This window comes from Echinops telfairi, unplaced genomic scaffold (assembly GCF_000313985.2).
Source record: "Echinops telfairi isolate 266 unplaced genomic scaffold, ASM31398v2 ScPeMD7_16;HRSCAF=60, whole genome shotgun sequence".
NCBI lineage: Eukaryota > Metazoa > Chordata > Mammalia > Afrosoricida > Tenrecidae > Echinops > Echinops telfairi.
Genome location: NW_022103913.1, coordinates 7,316,306 through 7,323,744, shown reverse-complemented (window position 1 = coordinate 7,323,744; position 7,439 = coordinate 7,316,306). Strand labels below are relative to the sequence as shown.

General features: G+C 45.0%; 1 pseudogene; it reads right to left on the bottom strand.

Moving 5' to 3' along the window:
• Positions 1–723: 723 nt before the first annotated feature.
• On the bottom strand, positions 724–1,428 carry LOC101652321 (annotated as a pseudogene).
• Between the last annotated feature and the right edge of the window lie 6,011 nt (positions 1,429–7,439).

Below are 7,439 nucleotides of genomic sequence, written 5' to 3'. Positions count from 1 at the left end.
TTTTGTAATGGGTTTGGTGCCTTACGAAGTGTTCTTTGAGTTTTTCCTTGTCCCGGAAGACTATTACCTCACCGTCTACCTTAATAGATAGTTTGACAGAGTAGAGGATTCTCCAGCTGGTGTTTATTTCTGTCAGCTTTTGGAAACTGTTACTCCCCTCTCTCCTCTTCATTGTATCTGCTGATCCGCCTGAGAATATTCTTTCCTGAGTATCATTGTAAGTGACCACCTTTTTTTCTCTTGCTGCTCGTAAATTTTTCTCTTTTTCCTCGAAGCTCAATAATTTAACTGTTTTATGCCTTGGTTAGTTCTTCCTGGGGTTTAGTCTAATTGGTGTCCTCCCTGCTTCTTATATGAATGTCTGATTCTCATTCAATAATGTGGGGACGTTTGCTTTCAGGAATCCCATTGCTAATTTAGCTGTTGACTTCATTGTGTTTTTTTCTGATATACCAATTATTTATTATTTTTAGTGGATAAGTTTGTATTGAGCCTTGTAGTTTACAACACAAAGGTGAAAGGGAAATCAATTCTCTTTAACCAATAGTTTACAGAGTTGTAGTAAAAATACTTTAGATTTCAAGGATATGGGATCACATTTCTCAAAAGTCAGGGATCAAGTAGACAGGTTTTTACTTCTGACCAGTTGACTCCTCCCTTAAACATAATGGTCACCAGCTCTAGTTACATGAAGTTTCTTCAAGGGCAGGTATTATCATTGTTGCTGTTGTCCTTAGACTTGAAGTGCTGCCAATTCAATCAATATCCACTAATTCTACTTCAAAAATAAGTTTTGCATGTGGTGGAATTTTGGCACCAGGCTGTCCTTTCTTTCCATAAGCCCATCCTGGTTCCATCTCTAGTCGAGCCTTACCTCCCTTACTCATAGTCAAGAGTGCTCCATCCCATCCTCTGATAACCTTGCCAACTCCAACCTTCAAACTTAAAGGCTTGGCATTTTTCTTCTTCTTGGCACTTGCTTGGATATTAGTATCAAAGCAGTCCCATCCTGTGGTGTTCCTGTAAACCAACATGAACAGCATCACCCTTCTTGGAAACGTTGGTTCTGTCTCCCTTTTTAAGAACAGAGTTTGTATATTTTGGTGGACCCTCTCCCAGAGTCTCTTCAGACTGGTTTTCTTTGGGTTTGTCTTCAGTAACCTTCACATTTTTCACCTGCTCACATACTTTATTTATGCTTTCGGTGCCTTTGAAATGCTTAGTTTCAAAAAGATGGTTATAGGCTGTAACCAGATGATCCTTGTTTGCTGTTTTAGCCACATTTTTGATATTTCCTAATAGTTTATGTTCTGCAAGAAACGAGTCCGAGCCGTGGTCCTGCAGAAACTTGATGATGTCCTTCTTGGGCAGCTGCTCGCTGCGCAGCCGCTCCACGGTCCAGACCCGCTGAGGAACGCCAGCTGCCATCTTCACCCATGCCTCCACGCCGCGCCGCTGGCTGCCGGTATACCAATTATTTTAATATTGATCCTATTCATAGCATCTGTCATTGTTCTAAAGTTTTCTTCTGTCTCTTTGATGATCTTGTTTTATTGTCTTTCATGTTTGTTGATGTCTGCCTGCTTGTCCTTGAGATCACTGGGATGATTCTCTAACTCTTCTTGTCTGTTGTTGAGGTCTGTGATCTTGTGTTTTGCTTCTGTTACCTCATCCATTAGTTCTTGTATTTCCCTTTGGTGCATGGACTTCATCCCCTATATCCTGGATTTCATCCCCTTCATCTTCTTTATCATTGCATCTTTATTCTGCCTTACCCCCTTTATATCCTGTATTACTCCAAAAAGCATTCTGAAGATTTGTTTTTGTAGCAGATCAATATCTGATTCTTCTACGAGCATCATTAAGTTTACTACTTCCTCTGTTGTTGCAGTTTGCTATTCTTGTTTTCTTGTTGAGGGTGTTGAGGTATGTTGCTGTCTGTGTGTTGTTTTGGACATACTGGGTGCCATGTTCCCGGGAGATGGAGGGGCCCTGAGCTCTCTCTGTGTGACTGGTAAAGGTGTTTTCTAGGATGACCTGTGGCCTACTATGGTGGTGGGTTGGACTGCTATGTAGGTGGTGTGCTGCAGCAACTTAGTGGCCAGCGGTGGTTGGGGCCTCAGCGGCTGGGCTGAGGCAGCCAACTCACTGTAGGTATGTTACTGGGCCGGGTTGGGGCAGCCCTGCAGAGAAGTGATGGGCCTGGCATGGACTGTCTGACCACAATTTACTGCCTTTCAAAGACTCTATGTGGACCTCAAAGCTGGTACAGCCAGATTTTGGCTTTGGCTTTGGCTGTCAGAACCTGTTGGCTTTTCCTTTTCTGTTATGTTAAAATTATAGGCTGTGCTCTGGGGATTAGAATTCTGGTTGTCTTGTTATGCTTTAATGCTTTGTTAATGGACAGAATTCTGGTGGCTTACATTAAAAGTTACACAAAGGAACATAGACTATATTTGAAAGCATTACAATTTTTTATTTCTTTCCCTTTTTATAATGGGGTTGTGGGGTGCCCTGTTATCTTGGCTGCGCCACACTGCCACCCTTGGAAGGGGGACCAGATAATCAGACTGGGTTTAGGGCCCACTGGCTCTTCAGTCTTCAAGCTGCACTCCTGTGTCACTCCCATCTCTGTCATGCACAGCACTGCAGGTTATGCTCTGGGGAACTGTGTTCTGTCATAGGTAAATAACCCACTGGTTCTTGAATTGCTGCAAATTACTAATTATCTAACATTACCCATGCTGACACTTGTGGAGCTGGGGAGAGGTGGAAAGGGGATGGTTGATATATCACTCCGTTCCTGGCTGGGGAGGGTTTCTGCCAAACCCTAGGTTGCAGGAGCAGGCTGAATGTCAGAGAAGGGAACTAAGGTGTGAGGTCTTGTTCTGAGAGCCTGAGATTATGATCATGTTTAGACAGCATCCTGGGGAAATTACTACTTGCTGCAGGACTCAGTTCTTAGGTGCAGGGAGGGGTGTCAGAAGCCGTTCTGCTGGACCTGGTGAGGGGTTGATGGAGCCCGTGGGCAGACGCAGTGGACTTAGAGCATTTCAGTGAGTTCTTGACTCACAATGTGGATGAAAGTCTCAGGGGGAGGTCTGGACCAGATCCTATCACACCCAATCTATTTTTAGCACCCAGCCTCCCAGTATCGGTTTCCTTACATCTTAATTTTCTGGTCTAACAAGAGGAGCACTGGATGAGTGATTCTACCTGGAAGCCATCTGACTCCTCCCTCCTATATTCAGACAGGAATATTTATTCACTACGTGTATTATGGTATCAGGAGTATAGTGTAAGAAATAAAGCTTCTACACTTGTAGGAGGAACTGGGATGGTGATGCCTGGAAAGGAATTTGGAGGCGAAGAAAGAGTGCTTAGCCATCATCCTGAAGCATGGGCATGGTGAGCCTGTTAGACTGAGTTCTCTAGAGAAGCAAAACCGGAAATACTTATATGTGTGTCCATGTATAGAGAGAGATTTATTTCAAGAAATGGCTCACAAAATTGTTTGTTGTTGTTAGGTTCCAGTGTCCCTATGCACAACAGAACAAAACAGTGCCCAGTTCTGCATCATACTCAACGTTATTCTTTTGCTTGAGCCCATGGTTGCAACCATTGTGTCAATCCATTTCATTAAGGGTCTTCTTCTCTTTCACTGCCTCTCTACTTTATCAAGCATGTTGTTCTTCTCCAGGGACATGCAAGATGAAGCATGTAAGGCTAAGAGGGTAAGTACAGAGCGTGTGAGATGAAGAGGTGAGTCCAGACTGGTTTAAGTCCATGAGTCACAAAATAAGCTGGAGACCTCCCCTGACATGAACACCACAAGCTGGTAGGTACAGAGTCAAATGAATCAAACACTGCCAGTCCACTGGTAGCAAGCAATATGGCATGAGGCTGGCAAATCAGTGGTAGATCCCTATCCAGAAGCTTTTGCTTAAAAAGGAACAGGTCACACCCCTGAGGAATCTATCTTAAAATTACATCAATGGTATAATGTCATCTGATGTAAGGACCTGAATCCTATGATAACTGCTAGCTACTTGCAGACTTGGTTGCATTATGTTGTATCCCGTGATGGAGGAGGACTGCTAAACTACCGAGAACCATGGTCCAATCAAATTGGCATAAAACCTGACTATCACAGGAGGTCAGGTGGAGATTGCAGTAAAAAAAAAAGAGAAGCTAGGCAGGTTCTGCCACTGAACAGAGAAAGATAAATGTCTATGGAAGCCACTACCACCCTGTGGTACCTAAGAATCTGGTGGTGGGCATGGGACTAGAGCTAGAAATTAGGAAGATGAGCTAGGCATAGCGTGATGGAGAGCAAGGACACGTTAAACCAACCAGGCATCTCTGTGTCTATCTGTCATCCTATGTAACTTTGAAAAGCTTCTGAGAGGAATGATCACTTCTTCACTTCCACTTACCAAATCTAACAAAAGTCCCCCTTTTAGCCAACTTGGACTTGGAACCATGCAGAGAAGAGGATTTTAGGAAACATAGCTGTCAGGTTGACCCAGTTAACATTAGAAGAGTGCAGCTCATTAACAGTTTGAGATCCTCTGGACAAAGAGGGAGATCTGAGATCTAAAATAGGTAAGTGCTAGGAACTCTAACCCTGCAGGAAGAGTTAGTGGGGTGGGGACTGGGGGTGGTGTGGAGTTTCTTTTTACCAAGCATTTCTAAAATTCCTTTCTCTGAGTCATAGCAACTATTAACAGCCTTGGGGAACTGCTACCGAGTACAGCCTGCCAAGCACTTATACCACTTCTACTTAACCATGTTCCTGCCCAGGCCCCACCTCTTAGGCAGTTTCTCCCTCAGACAGCTCTTCTGTCCCAAAGCCCTCCTTTGTTTCTCCAGGGAGTTCCTGTCCTGCACCTGGGGCCATATAGCAGTCACCCTGAGTGCCAATCCCACTAGTTCCTCCTCCTGGTCACCATTGTCAAGCTGAAAGGAAGAGGGACGTTGGAGGGCTAACCTCAGAAGTGGTGGGTGGGCAGACAGGGTACGATGATGGAAGTCCCTGGAAGAACTCAGACAATGCTTCTTCTGACAGCCTGTTTCTAATAATTGTTCTTTGTGATTGATTCATTTCTTTGACAAATTAGACCAGATTTCTTACTATTCCCAGAACAGCATCATGCTCAGTACCCTCTTCCATGGCAGAATTCTCCCTTTTGAATGAAAGGACAGCATGGAGTAGAGTTAGGAGTGGAATCAAGACAGCCCAGGACAGCCCTGCATCGCATCTGTCCAAGTGCATATATTAGCCTAGCTCTTCCAGACAAATGATAGGGATTATTTTCCAGATGTTTACAAATCTATTATCTCTGGGTCCATTGTGTCTATTATGGTGTTTGCACTTTGTCTCAGCAGAGTCTCTGGATCTGAACAAACCCATGCTCTAAATTAGAACTGCCAGAGACCCCGGAGAGAAGCCAAACCAGCGGTGGGCTTTGCACTGGGGATTGATGCTCCCTTTCTCCTTTCTTCTTCGGTATGTGTCAACTTCTCCATCACTGAGCACTTTAACTCTTTGTTTTACTCAAATCTAACCGGGTCTCAGTACTGGAAAAATACAAATAAAAAAGACAGACATATTTCTGACAAGATTGCAGCAATTGGTTCGCTTGGCAGGTCTTTAAATAGCTATCATTGAGAAAGAGCTGAAGAGGCTAAAAAGAGTGCATTCCATTTCTCGCCTCTTGAGCCCCCACTCCCAGGGGTCAGTGGGCAAAGGAGCTATAATTATACCTCAAGTGGTTTTAATGACACAGGAGAGAATCCACAAGGCCTAGGTTGGTACAAAAGCAGGGGCCTATGATCAGTTGGGCATAGTTGGCAAATCTCCTTGCTTTCTCCAGATAAAAACAGCCCTGAGAATTCCTGAGAGACAGGATTCCCTGGAGGGGGCCTAGAGATGGAAATAGATGCATTTATTTTAAGCCTCCTGTAACCCTGGCCTGAAAGGCCACCTCTTCACTGCCCTTCAATTCTGAGTAAGTTAGAGGGGTCATTTTCCATATTCTTTGGGGAAACAGCTCTGTGAGTAAAAAGTGGCTTGTCTCTCCCTGAGGAATCAGCACCTTCAGAAATGTCACCTGTGTTTGTGAGTGTGTTGTGTGTGTGGGTGGGGGTGGGTGGGGGAGTGGGTGGTGGTTGTAGTATGCTAAAGGGGTCCCCCTGGCTCAGCCTCCCACTTCCCTTAGTATTTTGCCTCTGTTGCTAATGGGTTGACCAGAAGTCCATGACGGAAGAGTGAGGAGGGAGGAGGTATGAAAGCTAGTCTTTCTAGCAAATACTGACATACGTATCTAGGCAGTGCAGTCCTATCATAGCTAACAGCCAAGTGGACACATTTTCCAAGAACCAGTAGAGGGAGCTTTGAGTGGAAGCCAAAAGCCTCTAAGGCCTTCAGACAGAAGCATTAGCAATTCTGATTTCCATCTGTTTCTCTCTGTTAATGACACCCCACAAATAACAAAGAACCCCGCCTTGAAGCTGTCTCTGGATTTATGCTCCTCTGCTGAGCAGAGATGGCATGCCCCCTGTTTGGGGCGGTGGGCTTCCCACTGAGAAGCCCGTCCTTAATGAAAAGCAATATGTTCACCTGCATTCTTGCTGTGATTCCTTTGCCCAAACCCTGAGCACAGGAAGCTGTGGAAGGGGGGCTGTTGCTACCATGGAGGGATGCAGTGTGCTGTCACAGCTAGATACCTGGGTGGCAGGGTGGCATCTCTGTAAGAGACTGCCCTGGTGTAAGAGACTTCTCTGTAAGAAACTGTCCTGGTGAAATATCTCTCAAGAGCAGTCTGATGAGAGCCAGGTCAGAAAGGCTGGACCCAACTTACTGCAATCTTATAGGATAAGATCTGAGACGAGGAATCCCTATGGGGGTAGTTCCACTCCCATGGGGTTGCTGTGAATCAGCACCCACTGAAGGTCATACAACAAGCACATGCCATGTGAAACCCCCCAGATGCACATTTCTAGCACACCCAAGGGCTTGCTGGTGTGGTGGTGACTCATTGGGCTGCGAACTTCAAGGTCGGCAGTTTGAAACCACCAGCTGCTCTGCTGGAGAACGAGGAGGCTTTGAGACTCGTAAAGAATTAGAACCTTGGAAACCTACAGGGCAGTTCTACCCTATCCGATAAGATTGCTGGGAGTTGGAATCCACCCAATGGCAATGAGGTGAACACCACAAAGGAACTTTTTTGGCCTCTTCCCTTTCAGTACCTGTATTCCTAAAATAATCAATATTTTGACTTCTATTACCCTCGATAAATTTTGAAATTTGCTGAACTCATATGATATGCTCAGTTTTGTGTCAGACTTCTCTTTCCCAGTGTAATGTCTGTGTGACTTTGCCAGGTTGGGTTGGGGACCAGTGAGTCACTTACTTAAAATGCTGAGTGGGATTCCTG